The following is a 26,800-nucleotide window of genomic DNA, read 5'->3' on the forward strand; positions in this document are numbered from 1 at the left end:
AGCTGGACAGGAAAGGCAGAGGAATGCTGCTGGGAGACAATAAGCTCTACAGTGCAAGCAGACCAGAATTAGGCATCTTATGTACTACCTACAGTCCACAAGTGAATTCCTAGGCCATGCCTGACCTTTCATCCCACTCCATTTCAGAAATTACACCTCACTTATTTCAGGTTCGATGAAGACTCTATAATATAGGGATTCCTTGAGGCAATGAAATTAAGATAGTGTACTAGTCTTTGAGATTGTATACCATTGAATGACAGTACAGCATTTTATTATAATAATTTGAGAAAGCACATTTTTCTTATGGGCATCAAGCTTTTTTGAAATTTTACTTAAGAGACCAGTTGTACAACAAAACTTTTCAAAGAAACAAATGTCTGAACAAGAACTGGCTTTTTTTCCCAGCCTTCAGGCACCATTTTGAAGTGGCATGACATTACACACACAGCTATAAAAAACAAAGTATGGTAGGTCATTGAGTCAAGGCTTCAAAAGTCAGAAAATAACTAAGTTCAGGCTGTTAGCCCTGTCAGGCATTTCTGGAAAACAGAAAAGTTGAGACCAAGTGCTTTGTTGATGCCAGGCTGCTTGAATACAGCTTCCCACAGTAATGAGTAACTTTGCACTGAGCTGAACAGACTTGTCACCTGCTCTGACTGTCTTTCCTATCATACACTGCTTACATGTACAGTTAAATGTTAATGATTTTTTTTTATATATAATACATGAGAAAATATGGCAGTATTGTAATTTGGAGGGTTATATTTTGCAACATGGATTATGAATATTGTGGATTAAAAGTCCTGAGGTACAGAATACATGACTAAGGGCTTTGCTATTGCTCTGCTTTTGTGCTAATCAGCACAAAGATAAAGAATTTAGTTAACTGTCATGTTCCAGACAGTTTTGTACTACAATTAGTGATAAAGGCAGAACTTCAAATGTATTGACAGCAAACAGTTGGAAGCAGTGTTAGAGTGACACAGTGCAGCGTGTTGCTATTCTGTACGGTGTTAAAGGCTGGACTCCATGATCTTTGTCCCTTCCAATGCAGCATATTCTGTGATTCTGTTTTGTCTCTAAAGATGGTTTCCACATGTCTTTTTGTAGAGACATGCTGGACCAGTTCAGCAACAGAATGCTATAATATAGAAAACACAACAAAACCCTACATCAAAAGAGTTTTGAGGTATTATTCTAAAGCCTTCAGAAGTCAAGAAATGCCCTGATTTTAGTTACCTATATGGCCTGGTTCCCTTTGCTGTGGATGTCCACACTAACAAAAAGCACTCTATCTACACTGCGACTGAAAGCACAAAAATACCCAGCCTTTTTTCACCTGGCTCCAGCCTCCTTTCAAATCCCACATGCTCTTCCAAGAATGTGGGTGTGGAAGTGGCCCAACGTGCCAAATATGTTATGCATTTTTCTGTGCACTTTGTGCAATGATCCACAATGAGCCACTTAAACAAATAAGCAAACTTTGACAGTGTCACCTTTCTCTTATTTTTCCATTAGCTTTGTAGATATTCTGATAGTTGTCACTATAATATATTAACAGTTACTCAGTGTTTAAAATCACAGTATACCATTGGCTTTGGGGCTCCCTGTGAAAATAAATTTTAGTTTTTGCTGAATTTTGTGGACTATTTAATTGCATTCATTCACACTGAACAGCACACAAAACATCCTAGTGTTAAAAAGTCTCCAAACCCATGCATAGCTTTAGTTCAAAACATTGAAAAAATAATTAACCCTCATGCTGTTTTCTGTTCCCAGAATTGGCAGTCATACATGGGAAAGTCTTTCCAGTTCTCTTCAGCAATCATATCTGTTCCTAATTTTGTATCTGGTTTGGAATTCAGTGCAGGAGGGGCAAAGTAGCCAAAGCTAACACTATATTGCAAATGTCATCTTCATACAAACCCTCATTCACAGCCATCTCAAGAGAACTGCAATACTATCTAATTTGGACTTTGCAGTCCCAAACTGTAATGGAAGGCTACTTTGCAATGAATATTGTGTCAGCAGGAAGTCTCACCAAAACTATATACAAGTGGAGTTTGCTTTCAAATAATAATACTGCTTGATTGTTGTCTGCTGCAGAAGAAATTAGGAAGAGCTAGGCAGGATTCCTGACATCCCTGTGCCTTCTAAGTGCAGTGCATCTAGTATGGTGGTGGGACAGACCACAGGGCTGACAGGGAGCTCAGATGGTCATACAGTTCCTCTCTTCCTGCCCAAAGACAGGCTCAGGAATGCCTAAACCACAGATGCCTATCTTGAAATTCTTCATAATAGATTCAAAAATGAGGTGTTAGAAAGGAGTGATGGGCTAGCTGCCAGACCCTCACTGGTACTAATTTGGAAGCTTGCATGTTTCCTCACAACATGCAGCTAAAACTCACAGGGTATGGACTAAATGTTGACCGAGAGCCTACCCTCTGACAAGAACAGAGAGACCAGGGTGCACAACACTGCAAGGAGAGTGACACTGCTCTCGGAATTAGTTCACAGCCCTACTGTGTCTGAATGTATAGCTTTATCCAGTCTCATTCAGCATGTTACCATAACTTAGCCAGCTGAGAAGAGCCAAGCACTTACTGAACCTTGCACAGTGTAGCACAGACTTTCTTATATGCTGTTGTGGCTTTTGGGCTTTTCATGGAACTTGTATCACAAATTCAGTGCTTACTCATCTTAGTGGATTCTAAATATAGAAAAAGGCTGCTAACTTGATGCCCAATATCTCGTATTACTTTCTTTTCTGTTATATTCTCACAGTATCCATCTTGTACACAGCGCTTCATTTGTTTTGTTCCCTTATACAGTCCTATCACCATGCATTATTACTTAATCACCCACAGCCCTACAGCCTAGCTGTTTGTCAGCACAAGCTCTCACTTAACAGCAAACCATTCCTCTGCTCTCATTGCATTGGGATGTTATGCTGTCATCTCTCCACTTAAGAATAAAACAGGTTTTTCTTCCTTCTCTTCACAGTTCTCCCGATGTCGCATCAAAAGTTATATTCTGCTCATGTCACACCAAGTTATCCAGTCTGTACTTACACAAATCCCCACCTAAACAGCTTTGCGTGAAACTAGTAATATTGTCTCCTGCCTCTCTGGCCTGCACTTCCCCCTTTGCAGAAGGGTGCAGTGCAGCAATCTTCCTGAAATAGGACTTAGAGGGTTAATGTCACGGACAAGCCTGGTATGCCAGCTCTGCCTGGACAAAAGGGACAAAAACCAAAAAAGTTGGTTCTGGTTCTGAGCCATGAGTAAGAGCATGATATATATCTGCACTCAGAGAAACCCCACCAGAAGACTCACTCCTAAGGTCTAGCCTAGTTTCAAGGCACAAATTCAATCACCAATTTTGTCGTACTAGTCTGTATCATTAGTGGTTGTTATCTTTCTCTCTTAGGAGTGGAAGCTGTATGGGCCAGTGATGGGTGGTAGCATTTCCTCTGAGCAGCAGACAGTCCTTCCAATCTCGGAGAGTAAACTCAACTTCTAGGAAAAAAAATTAAAATATAGGTAAGAACATTTGATTGACAACACCCTTAAAAAACCCAATGAAATTCCCACACATGTACACACAACAGGAAAAATCCTGTCCGTAACCTAATTAGAAAGAAGGATTTCTAAAGTGACCTTAACTGCAGGTGCATTTCTTTCCATGTCTGCAATATGGTTTAGAAATGTCAATTATTTAATCTTATTTAAATTATGTTAGCATGACTTATAATGAACATTTCATACGTGAAAGCAAATTTATGAAACAAAATATTTTGCGAGGTAGGACAGATTCAACATAGCATGAAGCAAAACTCTGCAGACCAGCACTTTTGCAGACTACTTAAAGAACTCTGATTACTTCATTGGAATAATTTTTAAAGATGTACATTCCTTCAAATTAGGGTTGTACATGTTTATGTTGAAAAAGGGGTTTTGAATGTCTAAGCAGTTTGAGCTGATCATTTCAGTCAAAACAATTGTCACTTCACAAAAAAGAGGAGAAGCCATATGAGGGAGGAGTGGCTGAGGTCGCTTGGTCTGTTCAGCCTGGAGGAGAGGAGACTGAGGGGAAGAGAAGGGGCAGGCACTGATCTCTCTTCTGTGGCGACCAGTGACAGAACCTAAGGGAATGGCCTGAGGTTGTGTCAGGGGAGGTTTAGGTTGAATACTGGGAAAAAGTTCTTCCCCCAGAGGGTGGTTGGGCACAGGAACAGGCTCCCCAGGGAAGTGGTCAGAGCACCAAGCCTGCCAGAGTTCAAGGAGCATTTGGACAATACGAGCAGGCACATGGTCTGATTCTTTGGGGTTGTCCTGTGTAGGGCCAGGAGTTGGACTCATATGATCCTTTTGGGTCCCTTCCAGCTCACTATGATTCTATGAAAAAAAATCATGCCAAAATCAAGGAAAATGCTTAAGGTCCTTGAAGGAAAAAACGAACCCAACTTCAGAATTGTATTAATAACCCTCTTCAAGGGTAAACCACTAAGGTGATGCCACATACCAAGGACACTCCTCTTAATAAAGTCATTAACTTTTCTAACCTGATTTGGTTAAAAACTAGTCCACTTGTCATCTGATACCTGTTTAGTACCCTCCAGCCCATTCCTAATGAATGGTGACCCACAATAGGTATCCTATTAACAATAATGGCACAGAAAACAGAACATTAATGCAGTGAAAACTCAGCTCCTCTTTGCCCCAACACATCAGGCAGCACAGAATTGCTTACAGTGATGTATGTATGTGGGTTTTTTGTTGTAGGTAGAGAGCTTCAGTTTCCACACCCATCTGCCTTCTCTCTTTCATGAGAACTGAGGCACAATATAAGAAAAGCTTGCATTTGTTGTTGAGCAAAATGAACTGCTCACAATCTAAATGGTACCTGCAGAGAAGCAGATAGGAAGAATCAACAGCAACATATGAGCAGCAAAGGGAGAAAAGATGTTCCTGCTTCCATTCTTTTTCCTCTTCTACCCTTTTCATTAGCACTACATAGTGTGTCAGAATAAAGCCTTGTTGTTGCACTGCTCTGGTACCCCTAGGATGTTCTCGTGATCACAGACATACCATATCAGTGCTTTTAAAGCTGCACTTCTAAAAAAACAGCTCTTCTAGACAGAACATTACATTCTTATTTAGACTGCCTCGGTATCTCTGCTTCCATCTGTCTTCTCACTTTCTTATCATCAACACCAGCAGACCATTGCTAACAGAAGTGCAATTACCTTATTTATTTTCAAAGACCAACATGTATCATAGCAAAACTCCACTACTCTCTGATTTTGCTACTGAGAAACCAGGTAATTAGCAGAATGTGCTGTTATGGCCAAAACTAAATTAGGATTAAAAAACAAACAAACAAACAAAAACAAAAACCCACCAAACACAAACAAACAAAAAAAACCCAAACCAAAACAACAACAACAAAAACTCACAGAAAGAAAGCAAGGAACCAACCAAACCAAAAGCAATACCAAAACCAAAAAAGATGACAAGTTAAAAAGAAGAGAAAAGAAGCGAGAGACTGGAAGGTAAAGCAACTACATGCTTCAGGGCAGGAGAGAACTCACAGCAATGGGAGGCAAACACTTGTTCATTTTGATAATGCTTCCGGTACTGACCATTACTAGAGAGAGGATACAAGCCTAAATGGACCTCAGCTCTGACCCAGAATGGTAGTTCCTGTGTCTTAACCCAACCACTGACAGGTGGATGCAGGGAAGTATTCATTTTTACCTAAGGAATTAAAGAACACACAGCAAGATTACTCACTAAACCATTACCAGGAGGTGATCACTATAATGGAGAATTTACAAGAACAAGAAGGCAAACAACATCAGCCCTAAAGAATATGTATGGCCTGCCACACTACCTGGTAACAGAGCATTAATTTTTCCACATATGAGATCCCTTACAAAATCTTGACAAGAGGACAGCTGCTGAGTAAAGAAGTAACCAATGTGTGCAAGCATCAAGCTTTTATACAGGTAAGAGAGAAAAATAATTTGTACCTTTTGAGACACAAAAGCCATAGCTAACTAGTACATTAAAAGCTCATCAGGAAAATCTGTGGAATCATTATACACATTAGATGTGTGTTCTTGCTTCAGGCACATCAATGGGAATTTTGCTACAAGATGAAACTTTTTAATGTTCTGCCATTTAATGGCTGAAAGAAAAATGTTCATTTAATTTACTCGTTCTCTATATGAAAAAAGTCCTAAGCACAGCAGCCTGTATTCTCAGCTACATCAGAAAAAAAAAAAAACTCACATGGTACAGGTCCTAAGAGTAAAAGTAATTTCTGCGTTCAGCTAATAATAGACCACTCTAAACCAAACCAGAGGTGTATGCAAATTTTGACAGAGGCCATCAAGCACAAAATTTCAGCAGAAAGCAGTAACTGGCCCTCCCATACTCTCCAAAAATCAGAATGGAGATTGGCATGTGATCTGCTAAATCTCTCTCACAACAGATGATCTCTGTACATTAGGAGATCCTCCTTTAGTTGAGTTCAAGATCAGAATGTGCTTTGAAGGCAGAATAATTGGCCACAACAGACTTCTCTTCTGATGATGTTATAAATTCCGTTAAATAAACTGATAGTTAAATATCATATTTATAGTATTTGCATATGACTGTGCACTTGGCATTACTGGAGATTTTTTACCAACAAATTAGATAGACATGCCAATAGTGATGACAGCTGTAACTAGAAAAGGGAAATGGACTAAACGATTTCTTAAAGTCTCTGCTATCACTAATATATCCTGTTCTGTGAACTTCTTGAAACCACTCCATTCTGTTCCCACTGGAATTGTATTTTTCATGCTCTAGTGCTCGGATAATAACAAATACATTCTAGTATTAACTTAATTAGCTGAATTTGTTCCAAGTTACTCCGAGCACCCTGTGGTAAATGAACACACTTCTAGGCTTTGAGTGTGCAAGAAATTTTTCACATAAACGACTTGACCAATTTGCTACCTCAATATTTACTATTATTCAGTGAGCAGGAGCCAGAGGTTGTGGTTTCAGATGTATGCTTACAACCCTCAGGGCAATGGGATTACAGCAAAGAAAAGAACTTGATGCAGGGAATGATGTGCTTTTGAACTTTTACTGAATTTCTGTACACAGTAACAGGGATGATACCGTAAAACAAACATTTGTTCTGAACATTATGTTAAAAGACTTTGTTATAACAGGCTGGAGAGATGGGCAGACAAGGACTGTCTGAAATTCAACAAAGGCAAATTCAAGGTCCTGCATCTGGGGAAGAATAACCCCAGGCACCAGTACAGGCTGGGGGCTGACCTGCTGGAAAGCAGCTCTGCAGAGAAGGACCTGGGGTCGTGATGGACAGCAAGCTGTCCATGAGCCAGCAGTGTGCCCTTGTGGCCAAGAAGGCTGATGGTATTCTGGGATACATTAGGAAGAGCATTGACAGCAGGTTGAGGGAGGTGATCCTGTCCTTCTACTCAGCCCTGGTGAGCCCTCACCTTCAGTGCTGTGTCCAGTTCTGGGCTCCTCAGAGCAAGAGACATGGAGCTCCTGGAGCAGGTCCAGTGGAGGGCGACAAAGATGATTAAGAGACTGGAACATCTCTCTTACAAAGGCTGAGGAAGCTGGGCCTGCTCAGCTTCAAGAAGAAACAACTGAGGGGAGATGTCATCAATGCCTGTAAGTATCTGAAGGAGGGCTGCCAAGGAGTCAGGCTCTTCTCAGTGGTACGAATCAATACGGCAAGAGGCAATGGGCAGAAAGTGATGCACAGGAAGTTCTGTCTGAATATACAATCCTGTACCATGTGCTCTAGGATGACCCTGCTTGAGGAGGGAGGTTGGACCAGATGACTCACTGTGGTCCCTTCCAGCCTTACCCATTTTGTTATTCTGTGATATATTATGGCACCCAAAACTGCACACAGGAGTTGAGGCAAGGCTGCACCATTGCAGAGCAGGACAGTCACTTCCCTCAACCAGCTGGCGATGCTTTGCCTGATGCCCCCCAGGACATGGTCGGCCGTCCTGGCTGGCAGGGCGTTGCTGACTCATATTCAGCTTGGCAACCAGGACCCCCAGGTCCCTTTCTGTGGCACTCCTTTCCAGCATCTCATTCCCCAGTCTGTATGAACGTCTGGGGTTGCCCCATCCCAAGTGCAGAATCCAGCACTTGCCCTTGTTATACTTGATACAGTTGGTGACTGCCCAGCCCTGTAATTTGTCGAGATTTCTGCCTTCAAGGGAATCAACAGCTCCTCCCAATTTAATGTCATCAACAAACTTGCTTAGAATACCTTCCAGGCTTACATCCAAGTAATTTATGAAGATGCTGAAGAGCACAGGGCCTAAGATGGAGCCCTGTGGAACTCCGCTAGTGGCAGGTTGCCAGTCTGATGTACTCCATTTACTGTAAGCCTTTGTGCCTGGCCCCTGAGCCAGTTGTTTACCCATTGCATGACAGGTTTATCCAGTTGTGTGTTGGACATTTTGTCCAGAAGGATACTGTAAAAGACAATATCAACAGCTTTACTGAAATCTAAACAGGTTACATCAGCTGTCTTCCCTTTTTCTAATAGGTCGGTAACAACATTGTAAAAGGAAATTAATTTTTTAAGCAGGACTTTCCCCTCATGAGCCTGTGCTGACTGTGACCAATGTTTTTCAATAACTCCCAGAATAATCTTATCCAAGATTCTACCAAAACAAACATCCTTCCTCCTTGCTTCCTCTTCTCTATTTCAAGCATCACTAAAGTACCTTGAATACTGAATCACTTGGTCTGCTATGTCGACAACAAAGATTTTCTATCCTCAGACTGAGTATAATTGCAGAGTCTGGCCCCAGAGCAAACAAGCACACTGATGTTCACTACATGATCTAAGCATAGGATGTATTTGCTCCTGCTGAGCATACCCATCTCAAGAGTTTAAACTTATTAAGCAAACATTTTTGCACACTCTTCTGCATTGGGGAAGGTAAGTTTATTGTTATGTTGAAATTGTTTGATTATTTTGATCTGGAATTTAAAACCTCTGAAATAATTCACATTTAAATGAAGGTCTAAATATTCGCAATATTGTTTCTTCCCATATAGATGACCAACTCAACGTAATGAATTAGATATTAAAGAGCACTTGCTGGTCTTATATTCCCCAGAGGGAATTTTATTTAATGGAAACATCAAAAGAATCTTCATGGGATATCTGAAGTGGTTTTCCTGGAAAGTTGACTAAAAAATACCTTATTTGTGATACCCTAAAGAAGCAGGAAAGATGATGATGCATATATTGGCAGAAGAGAGGAGCAACCAGTGGAAAACTTCCTTTCCAAGACTTGTGGTTTCCATGCTGAAAATACTGGCTCTCTGTCTATGCATTCAGTTTCTTCTCAGAACATGTGAACCAGCAACAGGCAGGAGAATATATTTGTCACTCCTCAGTTGAACACAGATACTCTTTGTTTCTTCTTTTCCTTCACCTGAAGCACAGAGACATTTAAAGTCCAGAGATTAGTAATCCTCATTCAGCTTATTTGGTTACAGAAAGCCCAAGATGAAATACAGGAAGCGGCAGACAAAGAATAAGTACTCAGGTCTGGTTTACGACAGTAAAGGTAAGATTACTTAATTGTGCATTATGTACCCTTCCTGCTGTTTCCTCTTTGACATCCTCCCGAAGCAATCATATTTACAAATAAAAGATTGAGACCCCTTCCCACTTCGATGTTATCATTTACCTAGATTGAGGGGATGAGAAAATCCAGCTAGGGCACCTCCCTCATCACATAATTAAATGACAGCCTTCAGACAAAGCAGCATACTGCAAAGTGATACATTCTCCTAAATGCTCCAGTGCAGAATAAGCCTGCCCACCCCTGCTGAGCCATTATAGATGGCAGGTAACAGCTAACACAGTTCTGCATTGACTTTTTGGGATCCACACAAAAGCAGCTGAAGGACGCAGAAAGGATGCTTTAGACACTGTTGCTTCCACACAACACACCTACCTGTGGCTTAGAAACAAATAGACTGAAGTTTACCAAATACTGACCTTTTCTCCTGCTTTCCCATCCATGGAATTTTGGTCAGTGTCTGTAAATATAAGAAAAGTTTGCCTCAAATAAATGCCTCTGTGGTTGAAAAGCAATAATAATTTATGTCAGCCTGAGCCAAAGTCAGCCATGCACACCATCTCTGGTACAGTATTTTCTTATGAGATTAAGAGTACTTGGCATAGAGAACTGAGCAGACTACTGCAATGCCAGGGAAAAAGGTGGATGTACATCCTCTAACCTTAGAAAATACCTTAGTGAAGACCAGTACCTCTGGCTAGAGCTTTATTTAAGCAGCTTTGTATTATTTGTATTATTTTCTGCCAAATCATCAGCTCCTTTAAATGGCTCTGACCTGCTACTCCTTGTACTTAAAGCATTTTACAACTAAACTAGTAAGTTCATTCTTGCTATAAGCTTGTTCCATAAAATACATTTTTTTTAAATACCATAAAGACATTAAGATAAATAACAGTGGTCAAATTTAGCAAGTGTTAAATTGGCATGCATTTTTCCATTCCGATGACATGTCTTTCAGCTTTCTAGTTTTATTTAATCACCCAAGCTGAAGCTGTATATACCAGCTGCCTATTAAGGACTGATAATTTCACCTAATCTTAATGACAAAATTTTGTTGGAAGTGTTCTGTTATTTCTGAGAACACAACTAGAGAATACATTTCTTTGCTGAAGTTAAAAAATGCTAGCAACTCATCCATGAGGAACTTTAAAGACCCCCTTAAAGTGGGTAGAAAATTAGCATGTTGTGGGGAGAAGGGCATCAGAAGACAGGGCAAATCACAAAAAACCAACTGTGACTGACTGTGTCAGTTTGTTTTCCAGTCCTGATGACTCACAGTAATGAGGCAAGAATTTCTCACATCCTCACATCTGCTGCTGAAGAGCTTATCGAAGCTGTAGGCACAGCTATTAGACTGATACTCCAGCAGGGAAAGTAACCTTCCCCACTTCAGTCAGTCTCAATAGGTTCTTCTTCCACTCTGGGAGACAGGTAATACTCTCTTCACACAGAAGATGGACAACAAAAAGTACAGGAAATAAATACATCTGATAAAATTAAAGCTTTTCTTGATACACACCAGTGCTTCCATGACACTTTTTCTACTTTTTATGAATCATAACTGCAAATTCAGAAAAAGCAAAAGGTGGCTGTTGGTTTGGAACAGCCCAGTGCTTGTAATGCATATATGAATGTTTAACTGAAAGTGCAGAGATAGTGTGTCTCTTCATGTCTGTTTATTTCTGTAAAATCAATGCTCTGATCCTATGTAAGAAAATATCACATGTCATTGTAATTAAAAACTATGTAAAAGTATAGATGTAAAAAAGAAAATAATCAAAGTCCAGTGGAAACTAATCCTGGAAGCTACTGGCATTTGAAGTTTGATTAAGCAACTCTAATTACTTGTCGAGTTTCATTAAATAGTTATAATTGTAAATTTCGGAAGTACAGTATTTGTTACATTTGAAGATACATATACAAACTGCTCTATTGTGGTAACTGAATCTGTAAAAACTGATTTTTCTTGATAGTGATAAGCATACACATTTCCTTCATTAGTCGCCTTAAACACTTCAATAGCAATACAAACAGATCGTTTATCTCAGGTCCACCCTTGAAATCCACACGCTTTGCAACACAGTGGTCTTTCAATTAATTGTCATTTCCTTGCCTTATGTACTCAGAGTCTGAATTAATCCCTGCATAAGACTATTGCACTACATCCTGTTTGTGAGGTATCCGCACCATGAAACGCAGCTGTTTAATGGTGTCCTACAAGATTTGGATTTGTGGATTTCTGTCTGCGTCCTAACTACTTGCTAAACACTGCTTACAAATACAGTTTTGTTTCCATAGCACAGAAATTCCTTACTAGATCACATCACCCAGATAAATGATTAATTGGAAGTTACAGTTAATTGAGAGGTTATATGTTTTGATTCCTTCCGTTGCATCTGATTAGAAATATGTTTTGGTGCTATTTAACAACCAATTTATTATATACAGAGCTGGTGAAGGGTCTAAAGCAAAAATCCTATGAGGAGCAGCTGGGGGAGCTGGGGTTGTTTGGCCTGAAGAAAAGGAGGCTCATGGAAGACCTTATTGCTGTCTACAGCTACCTGAAAGGAGGTTGGGTCCAGGTGGTGTCAGCCTCTTCTCCCAGATAAAAGCGACGAGAGGAAATGGCCTCAAATTGTGCCAGAGGAGACTTAGATTAGATATTAAAAAAAATTTCTTCACCAGAAGTGCTGCCAGTCCTTGGAACAGGCTGCCCAGGGAACTATTTGAGTCACCATACTTGGAGGTTTTTAAAATACCTGTAGATGTGGCACTTGGTGACATGGTTTAGTGGTGGACTAGGTTAATGGTTAGACTCAATGTTCTAAATGATTCTATGAATCATAAAATAGGAATAATTATTACTTGTTTTCAGCATAAGGAAAGCAGTTAAGAGCACTACTAATTAAATTGCCAATAAACAGTCCCTTTTCTCCACAACAACCATTTGATGCAGTCAGAAAATGACACAGATTACAGTTCAATTATGTTAATAGGAAGCATGAAGAAAACTGTCAAAAGCTCCATTACTAAGTGATTGTTCCGTTCTCTTTCCTTTCCCATCATCTTTACTAAATAACATAGTCCAGTTGCTTTAAAATCTGTCAGTTGTTATTTATTCTATGCCAAAACCAAAACAGAATACACACTGAATAAAGACAACTCTGTTTATCATAATCTACCTTTCATTATAGTCCTTTCACACTTGTTTTGAGAGTATGTGTTGAATTCTCTAGTAACAAATAGCAAGTCTTAGATTTTTTTTTCAAACATGTAAAACCAGTTAGTGAAAATGCACTCAGGAGCTTGTAATAACTTTTTTTCTTGTCTACTTTGATTTCAGCAAAGAGTCATTGATATAAAAATGTAGATGTGCAGTGTTTTGTCTAAGCCATGGGAGGGAATTTGTGAGTAGGCTGATAAAAACAACAACAACAAAATTCTTTTTACTTCTTTTTCAAGGCTGTGCAAGGCTGTGTTGGATGTACATACATAAGAAATAGCCTTCTTTTCAGGGAAATTGCCTAGAATTCCATCAAAGTTTGAAGAGCAGTGACTGCCTACCTGCTCACAACCTACACCTTACTCTTCACACACACATCATGTTATCTGGGCACACCTTCAGGATCACTCTCTCTGAACAGAGTTTCAGGGGAAAATATGATTCAGGGCAGCATAGGATAACTTGCACTTACTTGGAAAATAGCCAGCTTGGGCTGAACCTGATGTTTTCTCACTATGTGGAGGAATCTAAGAAGGAAAACCTGGATGAGACAAAAAGCATTTTTTTTCTTTTCTTAGGTGCAGACCATGTGTTTCTACAAGGAACCTATTTTGGAAATCTGGGAAGATTCCCATACACTGAAAATATTGATGCATGTTTCTTATGGATGGTATATAGGAGATTGTGCAATGAGCTCAGTTGAAATACATACAGATTACAGATACAGAAATGACTTTGCAGTTAATGTCAGCCTGATCGCCAGGGTCTTGTAATATGCTTGACAGTTCATATACCTGACAACAGTAGCACAACTGACTCATCAGTCACAACAATATTTCTTCTTATTTATTCTCCTCTCTCAAGTCTCGAGCACGTACAAAGGACACCAGATCTTCTACCAAAATCAGATGCATTTTCAAGTACTTTGTAACTGAACCCACAGATAATGCACAGTCAGATTCTCTCTCATTCTACAACATGGATCAAAAATAAATAAAAAGAGGGAAGAAAACATCATTCTGTGAAAATTAAGTTCTTTGTAATTCAGTTTCTCTATAATGTTCCTATCAAATGTAAGGTACCCAATATCACGTTAAATAAATTTAAAATTGTTTATAATACAGAGGAATAGCAGAGATCCTTCCTGAGTCTCTCTGAATAAAGAATTGTACACTATAGGCACTGAAAACTTTCTAGACTTCTGAAACATTACATCTTTTGCTCAGGCACAAAAAAAGATGAGAGTAATAGTAACAGCACAGCATAATCCAGCTTGCTGAAGTCAGAGACTTCAGAGAGTCCATAGCAAAATTAAAAGTAGGGCTGACTTGTTTCAAAGACATTTGGAGGAAAATATCTCTTTTTAAAGATGAATGAATGCCTCAGCAATTATTTCTTAGAACAGCATTAGTATTATGATTGCTTGTGTAAGCTCTCTTGCAGTGCAGCGAAGTGAAACGAGTGCCTGTTGGTACAAGGACACTTCTACTGAGCACAAAGAGAGAGTGTGACAGACAAATCTATCATGCTTAGCCTGCAGATCAAAGTGCACAAAGCAAAGCATGCTGGAAAACTACCACACATGCAAATAAAACAACAAATTAAAGCACGAAGGACATGCATGAGTGGATGAAATGAGGAAAACACAGCATTAAAAATTATCTTTACTGCTTTCAGGAAAGAATCAAGACACAACGATCAGACTACCATTTCCAAAGTGCGAAGTGATGTGGGGCATCCAGCTGGAGAGACTGAAGCTGAGTTTTCAAAGTGCTGAAGATGGACAAATCAAAGGCAGACACAGAATGACAAAAACCAAACTAATCTATCTATTTGTGCTGAGAGCACAAAACCTAAGCAATTTTGAACTATTTCCAGTCGAGTCCCTATTTGCCAACAACTGAATTTTTGAAGTCCCATGCAGCATTAAGGAGTATATTAAATTATATGGAGTAAGGTAAGCAATCAGAAGCAGACATCTTATTTTAATATGACAGCTCCTAAAAAAAGGATGATACAAATCTTATTCTTGCATAAAAGCACTGGAATTATTTTACTAGTTATGATGATGATGTTTATTCAGCAAAATAAATTATACAAACGAAAGTATGCTAGAGAAATAACAAGCGATGAATTAGTGTAGAAAAACCCTAACTATTTAAGAGCTTTTCTTATTGCTACTGTAGTCCTCTGTTATCTAGACTTAAATTTGTACAATAACAAAAAAAGTGACCTAATATGCATACAAGTTATATTTTATTTCATATAATATCATAGAATTTTCTCTAGCGTAATTCCAATAATCCCACTGACCACAATGAGATCAGTTCTGTGATAAAACAAAAAATGAGGTGAATAGGACTGGTCCCTAAGCACACGCAAACAAAATCTAAGAAAATAGAACAAAGTGCGTATTAATATATATTAGTACACCGCTTATAATAATAAATTATAACAATGCCAAATAATTGATATTACTAACTGGGCACAAATTCAGTAAGTCTGTCCTCTTATCAAGAAAACAACGAAGGACAAAGTAATTCCAGTTTCCCTGCAGTGAGGGAGTCAAGGGAAAATATTTTTCTGTCTTCTAGTCTTGTTTAAGCTTTGTATTAGTTTTCTCTTCTTTGGCAAATTACCTATCAGCTTTTACTGACAAATTGTTAGGATCACATACTTTACTGTAGCCTATTAGATACATGAAAAGGGCAAATGTGAAGAAGACATTGAGATCTTGATATATGCAGGCCGGCTGAATCCACAAACTAGAAAAACAGAAGGGCTGACAACTTACAGGCACTATACCGATAGCTATACACAGCCACAACTCTGAAACTGATTTGTCAGTCTGCAGCAGACCTGTAATGTTCATAAAACATTTACAGATAAGGGTGCGTGCAGATAGCCCAGCTAAGAACTTCCTGCCAGCACTATTGCTATTACCCAGACGGCATCTTCAAACAAAAAATTTGTATTCAATTACACACAACAGTTTCGCAAGAAAAATAGTGACCCTGGCATTTTCAGATTTTAGATCTGCTACACCGGGCCATCCAAAGCATTTCCTCATTAGCAGAAAATACTAAACTTCAAAGAAGAGAAAAGTCGTGTTTTACATGTAAATGCCATGATGACCTGGCAAAGTTGAAGAAGGCTTTGTTTTTTCTAATTAGTTTATAAGGGAAATGGGCTGCCCAGGAAGGTGGTGGAGTCACCATCCCTGGAGGTGTTTAAGGGAAGACTGTACATGGTGCTTAGTGCCATGGTCTAGTTAACATGATGATGTTCAGTCAAAGGTTGAACTTGATGATCTCAGAGGTCTTTTTCAACCTAATTGATTCTGTGATTTTATATTTCTCAGCACAAACACTCAGAACTCCCATGTTCTGAGATTTTGTGCCTTGTTCTATCTAGCTTGAATTCTTTGCTGTTTCCTGCAGCTTGGGAACACCTGTGCATTGGATCCGAAAAGCTAAGTGACCAACCCACCATTGCAGGTCATTTCACCAGACAAATATCTCCCCATATGTATGTCCTTACCTTCTTGTAAAAGTGACTCAACAAGCCAGTACAAAGGATTATCAGCCCCAAATTATCTACATACTCTTTCACCACAAAGTAAGAAAATTTTAGATGGTTATTTTCTACAGCCTCTACCAAAAAAACTTACATTATTCATTGTCTTGTCCTTGGGATTGTGTAACAGTACAGTCAACTACTATTGACCTTCACATTCACAAAATTTGAGACTAGACAAATCAGTGCTACAACAGACTATCCCTGATACTAAACTTTCATTTTCAATGCAGAATGTACTCTTATTTTCAAGAAAACATGTGGTCGCAATCCAAAATAACAGCATTTAGGATTAATCAGGATTTCTTTAGACTGCAAATGATGCAACTGGAATACCGCACAGGCACATTAGATGAAAAGGAGTTCCCCAATATCAGCAGACCTTGTGAGGATGATACAGTATGATTCTTGTGATGTGACTCCTGCTTTGACAAAGAACATTTGGCTCCTTCCTGTTGTTGATTGCATGGGAATATGAGACACTACTGTCATGTTCATATCTTTATGGGGTCTCCAGATCTAAAGAACCTGGAGAACTGGCAACACCTCTGTGAAAATTCTGAAGTGAACCTACAATTGAATCTATTAGCTTGAAATAGAGTACTCTGCTACACACTTGGTCCCCGATCCTCTATGTTCTTTAGCAGGTGAAATGAGGACAAAAGTAGGGGGATGTGCACATGCATACACACCCACACTGATCCATCTGAATATATGTACAAATAAAGGAAAAAATGCAAAGAGCTTCTTGAATACTTTCAGCTGCTGCCTTCTGCAGGCTTTTGAGCTTGCTGAGCTGACACTGAGCAGCAGTGTAGGGTCACTTTCACACAGTACTTTTGCCAGCATGGGAAAAAATAAGCTGCTCACTTGTTAGAATACTTTTGTATTTCAGTCAGTTGAAAACCTTACCATGCAAATTTTCTGTACTGCAGTTAAGTCCTGATGCATGGAGGGACTTTATGTCCTCTTGGATGACAAAGGGTTTCCACCGCTGTTTCTCAGAAGCGCTTTACCTCTCTAAAGGCTATTTTCAGAAAGATTTGTTTGTTCTCACAGGACATTTCTGTCAGAGCAGTTAAAATATGCTTAAATTGCCATGCATAAACTTCATTATAAAGCTTGCTAAAAGCACAGTTTGAAGTCCTGCTTGCTGCTGGTGACTACACATTTCTGTCTGGCTGGAAAAGTCAGATACTTCAAGTCCAGCAACATTTCCATGACAACATTGTGCTAAAAACCCTCATTTTAACACATCAAAAAAATTAAAAGGCATTTCTTGTGTTTTTCATTCTATTTCTTACTATGCAGTTTACTGATCTCTAGATAAAGGATTTCTAAGAAGCTAATTACCAGGTTGAGTAAAGCGCTGAGGCAAAGCCTGAAGTCTTCTCCTTTGGCTACTGTAACTAATAAACTACAAATCCTTACCTCCTCTACAGCACTGTTCCCTTACTAGTGTTAGATTCACCCTTGCTGAGAAGCAAGCGTGATCATCCTCATTTCACAGGCCTAAAAAAATGAAGCACTGAAAGGCATGACTAAAATAGTTAAAAGGTAGAAAAGAAGACACTTAGAGTGTCAGTAATTGCCATGTGTCCTGTGAACTAGTATCAACAACATCCCTCATATGACATAGTAAAACAATGCCCATAGAACTGTACACACTCATTGCATAATTTGTAGTAAAATATAGTCTCTTGTTAATTAACAGCTGTATAAAAGATTTACTTATCACACTGACTGAGCATTCACCTGGCTCCTCTGCACTGCACTGCTTTCATTTCCCTTCCTTTTTCCTAGCAGGCTATTTCTGCAACTAATGCACTGAGACAGGTGCTTGGCTGTCTGAGGCTTTCCTACAATCATGCAAATTTGGCCTATGACTTCCAGTGCAGCTTGAACCAAAGCCCAATGGCTAAGCTTCAAGTCTCAAAATAATATTGCCTCCAAACCATATGCATTTTTCAAATATCATATATTTCCTTGCAGCTACAGCTACTGGCATTCGTTTAATTGCAGTTCAGAGAGGACTGTGATTTGTCAGCCATGGAGACATGGTAACACATGGCGGTCACCCTCTTCTTCCTGGGGTGATATACCCTTTGATGGCTTTACTGTCCCAGCTCTGGCAGAAATTCTTTCTCACAAGTTTCAAAGCATGGAGAAAGGATGGGCAGAATGAAAGCTCTAAGGTTCAGGTTTGTCTTGAGGTAAATCTGATGAGATACACCCATGTGTCCTGAGGGAACTGGCAGAGAAAGTGGCTAAGTCACTACCCATCATATTTGAGAAGTCCAGTGAAGTTCTCACTGACAGGAAAAGAGGAACTATAACCCCCATTTTTAAAAAGTGAAATAAGGAAGATCTGGGGAACTACTGGCAAATCAGTCTCATCTTGGTGCCTAGCAAGGTCATGGAGCAGATCCTCCTGGAAACTATGCTGAGGAACATCAAGGACAGGAAGGTGATTGGTGACAGACAACATGGCTTCACTACGGGCAAATTGTGCCTGACAAGTCTGGTGGCCTTCTATGAGAGTTGGTGGATGAGGGAAAAAACCCTGATGTCATTTGCACTTGGACTTGTGCAAAGCTTTTTGACAGTGTCCTGCCTGACAACCTTGTCTATAAACTGGAGAGACATGGATTTGGTGGAACATGCAGTGGGTAGGGAATTGGTTGGATGGCTGTACTCAAAAAGTTGTGATCAACAGCTCAATGTCCAAGTGGAGACCAGTGATGAGTGGCATTCCTCTGGGATTGGTATTGGAACTGGCGCTATTTAACATCTCTGCCAGCAACATGGACAGAGGGAGCACCCTCAGCAAGTTTGCTGATGCCACCAAGCTATGTGGTGCAGTCAACACACTGAAGGGCACGAATACGATCCAGAGGGACCTGGACAGGCTGGAGAGGGAGACCTGTGTGAACCTCATGAAATTCAACAAGGCCAGATACAAGGGCCTACATCTGGGTCAGGTCAATCCCAAACATGGATACAGGCTGAGCAATGAGTGGATGGAGAGCAGCCCTGAGGAGAAGGACTTCAGGATGCTTGCTGATAAAAAGCTTGATATGACTCAGCAATGTGCTCTTGCAGCCCAAAAAGCCTACCGTGTCCTGGGCTGTAGCAGAAAGGTGACCAGCAGGTCAAGGGAGGTGATTCTGCCCCTGTACTCTGCTCTGTGAGACCTCACCTTGAGTACTGCTTCCAGCTTTGGGATCCCCAACATAAGAAGGACATGGACCTCCCTGTTGTGGGGAGGGCCATAAAGATGATCGGAGAGCTGGAGAACCTCTTCTCCAATGAAGACAGGTTGAGAGTGCTGGGGTTGTTCATCCTGGAAATGAGAAGGCTCCAGGGAGACCTTCTAGCAGCCTTCCAGTGCATAATGGGGATCTACAAGAAAGCCAGACGGGCTTACAAGGGCATGTTGCGATAGGACAAGGAGGAATGGTTGAAAGAAAGTGGATTTAGAATCATAGAATCAGAGAAGGATTTGGGTTGGAACAGACCTTAATGTTCCAAACCTCCTGCCATGCACAGGGGTGCCTTCCACTAGACCAGGTTGCTCAGAGCTCCATGCAGCCTGACCTTGAACACTTCCAGGGATGGGGCATCCACAACTTCTCTGAGCAACCTGTTCAAATGCCTCACTGCTCTCACAGTAAAGAATCCTAATATCTAACCTAAATCTACTCTCTCTTAGTTTGAATCCATTCCCCTTTTTCCTGTCACTAAATGCTCTTGGAAATACTCCTTCTCTTTCTTGTAGGCTTCCTTCAAGCACTGGAAGAAAGCATGAGATTTTTAAAAATTTTAAAAGATGAATTCTTTCCTTCAGACCATTTATAGTGCATTACCATTATATTTTTCAACTTTTTCTTCACATTCTTTTGGAGTAGAGTCTTAGTTTACAATTGTGTGTTATTATTCTAATATGTTCAGGCAGCTAAAAAATATGAGGTTTAGACATAGAGCGCTAATGTGCCAAATCTTGTGATAAAGCTTCTGGGGATTAATTGGGAATACGCTGATTGTTTAGCTCAGCCTAGAAAGGATGTCAAGGACACAGAACATTTTCAAGTTTTTGAAAATGCCAGAAGGTCAGAACATGTGCCTGTAACTCATTTTTGAGAGTTGTATAGCCAATAACTCTGAATGCCTTTCTCAACTTCACCCTTCAGATCTTTGGCTATCTAAGTTAACCTATTTCCTCAAACTTGCTGAATGTTCTTTAAACAGTGTTCACCCACTCATCTATTTCAATGTGCTACCAAGAGATTTGAGTTCTAAAATAATTTTGTCATTTGCTATCATTATCTTCTTTCAAGAAAGTGTTCTGCTTCATTATGTCTTCATTAAAATAAATCTCCAAGTGGCGTCTGGGTGAACAGAGCCCTTCAATTTCATTTATATCATTTGTGAAGAGTAGTAAAGAGCAACTATCTGCAAGAATCAATAATTTTATAATTACATACATATTAGCATGGCTACTTGTATGATAGATCACATAACGGGGCATTCTGCCTGGTTGCTGGAGCAGTAGTAGAATATTATCCTATAATTTTCCCTTTCTTCACCATCACCATATAGTAATACATATGCATTTTGTGCAACATGAAACAATGTTATTCCAACATGGCAAGACAATATCATCATCTTCATTTTGGGAACAAATTAATATTACACTAATAAAATGGTATATGTTTAGCATATACCTCTTAGTATATAAAATGTAACCTTTTATTAACCTTTAGTATATTAAATATAACCTTTTATCTCTTATAATCTTTTTCAAGATTATAAGTGGTGATTGCCATTACAGTGAGGACGCAGCCTTTTCACATGGTACTGGAGGTCAGATGCCACTGCTACTGTGAAGTAAGCTTGCTCTGAAGTGGAATTACCTTGTAGATATTGGTGAGTCAAAGAACAATAATAAATACCTTTCTTCTTTTGCAACAGCCAATATGAAGTCACATCGGCAAACAATAATGCCTGATCCAGAGCACAAAAACCTTGAAAATATGTTGTCAGGTCCAGTTCAAATTCCTCTCAGTCATTTGCTTTAAGCAGTGTCCATTTCTGAGTCAGCAGGTGGCAAGCTATTACAGAAATCAAAAGGTGAGCCACCACTCCAGATTGTAGATGTATTTATCTTCTCTATGAACATTTAAGAATTGGTTACTGACTCCAAGTTTGCCCATGAAGAGATCATCTTTCAACACAAACCTCATCCTTGCTATGCTGATATTCTCTGACATTTTTAAATACTTTGCAGAAACTCAGACTTTTTTAATCATCATGAAAAATTAATTTATTTTTTATTACTACCAAAACTCCTTCTCATATGAGGCTAAAGAAGAGCCTCATGTAGGAAATATATGCTGTTCATACTCATCCTTGACATTTTGTATAATGTTGGTCTAGCTCTTTTCATGGACTCCCTGTTAGTTGAATAATTAGGAAAAGGAAGAACTGTTTTTAAAATCATAACCACAGTATGCACCTGAATTTACACAACTGCTGGCTCATGATCACTTCACAGATATGCTCCCGTACTTCCTTGGCAAATGAGAACTGCTGGACTTTGTAAAACTTTATCTGCCCGTGATGACTTTCAGAGCTTGCCTTTCCTTCAATCTTCGGTGAATAGCCCATAGCTATCAATTAAATTTGTGAAACACATTTTATGCCACCTTTTCACTCTGCTTACTTATCTTCTTGAACATTAAATGCCTGCAACCAGAAAAAACGTAGAAGTATTGTATGAAATGTGATCTAGAATGTTGTGTTCCAGATCCAAGGTTTTAAAAGTATAACAAGTGAGCCATTATCACAGAATTCTGTTTTTGTCATTACTCTTTTATGTTAGTTCAATACAGATGATTCTGATCTCAACAATGAAAAATGGCTAATAAAAAACATTTAGTTGACATGGAACAAAACTGGGTTTTGGTAGAAAAAAAGCATATTCAGCATTAGGGGGCCATAAACTAGCAAACACAAAAAACATCTTATGATCCCATTGACTCTAACAAGGTTAAAAATCCCATTGATCTGGCACAGGATTTCATTTAATAAAAAAGCCAACCAACCAACCAGAACCACAAAACCCTCTCCTTGTTGATTTTAGGCCAAATCCAGACCATTTTACCTACAAGTAATATATTTTAACCCATGATTCAACTATTCTGAAAAAGCTCAATTGAGGAGAACATGGAGAAGAATGACTAATTTGATAGGGTTTAGAGTGTCTTAGTTAAGGCAGTAGAAAAAACATGCAAATAGATGATAAAGCACCTACTGGCAATCTTACTGAAGTTCTAAGTAGATGGGAAGAATCTCTCTAGAGCTACTAGAATAGAAATAGATATGCCTTTAAAAATATAAAAGTGGGTTGGATTAATTAAATATACCAGTAAGGGTTCTGTTTCTAGAGCTAACCTACACTGGATTAAACAGCATCTCCGAGTAAAAAGACATTACTGCCATGAAGCAAGTATCCTGCCCCCAAAAATAAAAACCAGTACCCCATTGGATCTGCCCCTGAGGACATTGAGAGCATCTGTCAAAGAAGTCATGTTTACTTATTTTACAAGTCAGTTCATCAAAGGAATTTTATATTTTTTTCTTATCTAGCTATATTGCACAGCATATATTAGATTTTGAGGTCAGATGTCAGGAAGCAGAGGTTCCATGTTATAGGAAAAAGTCTGCAATTTTGGGTACTTAGTAACATTAATTTACACACGTAAGATACAGCCGTGTGCATTTCCTTGTGCCTCCTTTGGCTCTTCACTGAACTTAGAAATACTACACTTTCTATTGGATTCTTTTCTCATTAGGATGAGAGATCTTAGACAGGAATTGATTACTTTGTGTTTTGAAATTTTGTATTTACTCCCTGGCTTTATGGTATTGAAAAATAGCTGCAAAGTTCCCATCTGGTGGCCTCAAATGAAAAAAAAAAAAGGCACATTCAATTACCCTACCTGTATTTTAGGTAGATTATTAGCACCTGTTTTTTGAAATCTTTGCTAAATATTGTTATTTTATCAAAGCATTTTAAAAAATGTAATACCCACAATTTTGTCAATTCCCTGTGATGCAATTTCTTATCTATGGTCACCATAAACTATGAGGAAAAGGCACTTTGTTAGTTTTCTATGGATGAAATCCACTGTTCACCACAAATGATAATAATAGGGTGGCCTAGGTAGAAAAAATTGAAAGTCTAGATAAGTTAAACTGAATTGCTTTTTTCTCTGAACTACAATCTCTGATGATCTTTTTTAAGGATTCTGAAGAGGCAGGCTTCCAATTGCTCCCCTCTGCGCTACATGGTACTGTACGTGTTCTGGTAGGACTGCTCTGCCTCTCCCAGCACTGAAACACTGAAATGCCGCAAAATTGAGGCATTGAAAATATTCCTAGCCTGTGAAGTTACTTGCTATGTTCTTAAGTAATTGACTTAAAATATTGTTAGAAGGGTTCTACAGATTGAAAATGAATGTTCAGAAAAAGGGATACATAAGTATTGGATCACTATGTGGCAATAACTTCTCAAAAGAATAGTTACTTATGTGTTTATGTATGATCCTAGGTCTATAACAAAGTAATCTGGATTATTTTAGCCTTCGGGGAAAAAAATACATGTCAATGCATGTCACTGTTTCCCAGGCAAGTGTTCAGATTTTCAGGGCTGATTCCTCTGTATGTTAACATTAACATTAAAAAAAATTAAACCCAAAAATCAAACCCATTTTGTCACGCATACAATCTTGACCATGATCTCCTCTGAGAACTCCGTAACAGTGATCAATATAGATAAAGAATGTACTCTTATCATCTTTACAGATAAAGTGTATTGACATTTTTTCACACATGCATTCTGTTAATTCCATAGTGACTCCAGGATCTCTCAAAATTAGAAAAAGATAAAAATGGTTTAAATAGAATTTAAATTTTTGTTTGCTCAGCAGCTGTGCTTGGTGGCTTTACAGGCAGCTAGTCTTCCAAACTATTATGTCTTTTGATCTTTTTCCATAGCTGTTAATTTTTAAAATAACTTCAACATTTCAGGAATGATCCATGGGCTTGGACTGCCTTTCTTTTCCATTTTATTTGGATAGTTTTATTATAGAGTTGGGGGTTTTTATATAGCTCTGCATACAGAAAGTGCCAGCTTGACTCCATATACAGGATCAAAGCCAATTTCTGTCATTCTATAACAGCAAGATGAAATTAAAAACAGCTTGCTCATCAGGATGCTTGAAACATCTTTATTTCACCTGTCTAATTTTTTTAAAACACTTCTTTAACTTTCCATGGATCCTGTGCTATCAACTTTTTTTTTTCCCAAGGTCATGTCCATAGAATTACATTTGATGAAGTGAAAAAAAAAGAAAGACAAAGTATTAAGATAAAATTTTGGCATGCTTTTTTTCCTTAATATTTTTAGGGACTAAACACTAGCAGAAAAGAACAGGAACATTGTACTTTAATAGGAAACAAAAGGTATGTAGAGGTCTTCAATACTATTCAATATATATTGTCTTGCTGTTGCAGAATATGAAAATAAGATATGTCTCTAATCTTCACAAGATGTACAGCATAATTATATTATGTTTTTTCTAAGGTTGCACAACTCCTTTAAGATACTGCAAGCTCCAGGAAGGCTTATATCAGCTACAATCACGTTGCTTTATACCTGTAGGAGAGCATTTTTCTGTGCTGATTGTGCTGCAGAGAATTCTAGCTCTCCCAAGAAGGCACTATGAAATCCTTAATGTGAAAAAAAGGATACTTAAAGTATTAAGAGAAACACAAAACTCATAGAAACTCCATAGAGTTTAATTTTAGCCTAATTTTATCTGGTCTTTAGGAACAACTGAATTGCAATTATATCCCCTAGCTCACCAAAACAGCTACTAAAAAAAAAAAAAAAAAAAAAGAAAAAAAGGCAGGGGTACATGAGAAAGTGAATAGAGAGAAAATTAAATGAAGGCCTAAATTCCGAAGTTGTCTTGCAACTGATTTTTTTCCTACTATCTAGAAAGGCACCACCTTGGTGCCTGCTGGGACAAATCAGACCTTTTGCTTATTGAAAGCAACATCTAAGACTCACAGTATATGCGGAAGAAAATAAAAAAAAGATTAAAAATTACATCCAGTGGCAATGAGAACCAAAGTCAGAGCTCTTCTGCACAGAATACACCTGATCCTGCCCACTCTTGAACCTCATAAGCCTTTTTCTTCATATAGCTCTTCAGTGCCACTCATACTTTGCCACATTTCCATACCCAACTCTGAATGCAGTCACGTCTTTCTTACTGTTTCTTTGCATTAGTTACTTTTGTTTTGCTTTGCTCTGGCTTGTAACATGGTAGTATGCCAGCTTTCCTTTTAAGTGGTCTAGAACCTTTTATAATTTAATTACACTAATATAATACTTACTCGTCTGCTTCCTTTCTACAACTAGGCTTCCTTGCATTTTTTCAATTCAATTTTCCTGATGGTGACAGATGTAGACAAATTATTGCAGTTGTTCTACACATTTCAAAATTATGGCCACTTTTTATGTGTCTTTATATAAATTTATGCAGCTGGGTCCGGGTTTTAACACTTGGGATAGATGATGGCACTTGCTTCTCATCCAGGTGGATTTCAGCACTCTTTCCTGACTCAGCAAGATACATACTTGTCTCTTTATCCAAGCTGTCACCCAGAACAACCAGATCCATGTGAAGAGCAAACGTGACAAGGTTTCAGTTACAGTTTTTGCTGATATACTCCAGGCCTTAGTTACCCAGCCACCACAGAAAGAAATCGGGCAAACCTCACTAGTGTATGTTTTGAAATGGATGGTGTCAACTGTAATTAAATATGATAAATTAAACTTTCATTCTTCACAGTCCTTCATGTCATTCAGCAAGACAACAGCAGTTGTCCTTTTTACAGTTATCGATTGATCTCTAGCCTTGAAAATCATAATCAACGAGTTTATAAACATACTGAAAACCCTACCGTAAGCCCACAGGCAATCGGGTCCCAATATTAAGCACGCTTATGGGTGGCGAGGGAGAAGGAAACCACTTCAAGGAGTTGCACAGAGAAATAAACCCTTCGTCGCTCTTTTGGTAAATCTACCAGGATAAAGCCCCGCGGGGAGATCCTACGGATATTGGCGTGGGCCGGGCCCCCCATTTTCGCAACGGGCGCCGGGGTGGGCTGGGCGGCAGGTGGGCAGGCCGGGCGAGGGGCGGGCGGGGGCCGGGCTCTCCCTCCGGTTGCCAGGTGAAGCGCAACGTCTCCGCCTCCTCGCGGTAGGC

The 26,800-nt window shown here is 39.1% G+C and overlaps 2 long non-coding RNA genes across 3 annotated transcripts; one reads left to right on the forward strand and one right to left on the reverse strand.

The window, feature by feature from the left end:
* Window positions 1-4,773: 4,773 nt before the first annotated feature.
* LOC116780530 lies at window positions 4,774-26,731 on the reverse strand. Of its 2 annotated transcripts, XR_004354505.1 has the most exons (4): window positions 26,496-26,731; window positions 10,081-10,121; window positions 9,272-9,508; window positions 4,774-4,908 (listed from the first exon to the last, which is right to left on the reverse strand). It is a non-coding gene; the product is annotated as an uncharacterized LOC116780530 (long non-coding RNA). The 2 variants fall into 2 exon arrangements; XR_004354504.1 differs by lacking the exon at window positions 4,774-4,908 and having other exon boundaries at window positions 8,876-9,508.
* LOC116780532 lies at window positions 9,024-14,007 on the forward strand. Its single transcript, XR_004354509.1, has 2 exons — window positions 9,024-9,643; window positions 13,463-14,007. It is a non-coding gene; the product is annotated as an uncharacterized LOC116780532 (long non-coding RNA).
* Window positions 26,732-26,800: the final 69 nt, after the last annotated feature.

The sequence above is a fragment of the Chiroxiphia lanceolata genome, chromosome Z, assembly GCF_009829145.1.
Source record: "Chiroxiphia lanceolata isolate bChiLan1 chromosome Z, bChiLan1.pri, whole genome shotgun sequence".
Taxonomy (NCBI): Eukaryota; Metazoa; Chordata; class Aves; order Passeriformes; family Pipridae; genus Chiroxiphia; species Chiroxiphia lanceolata.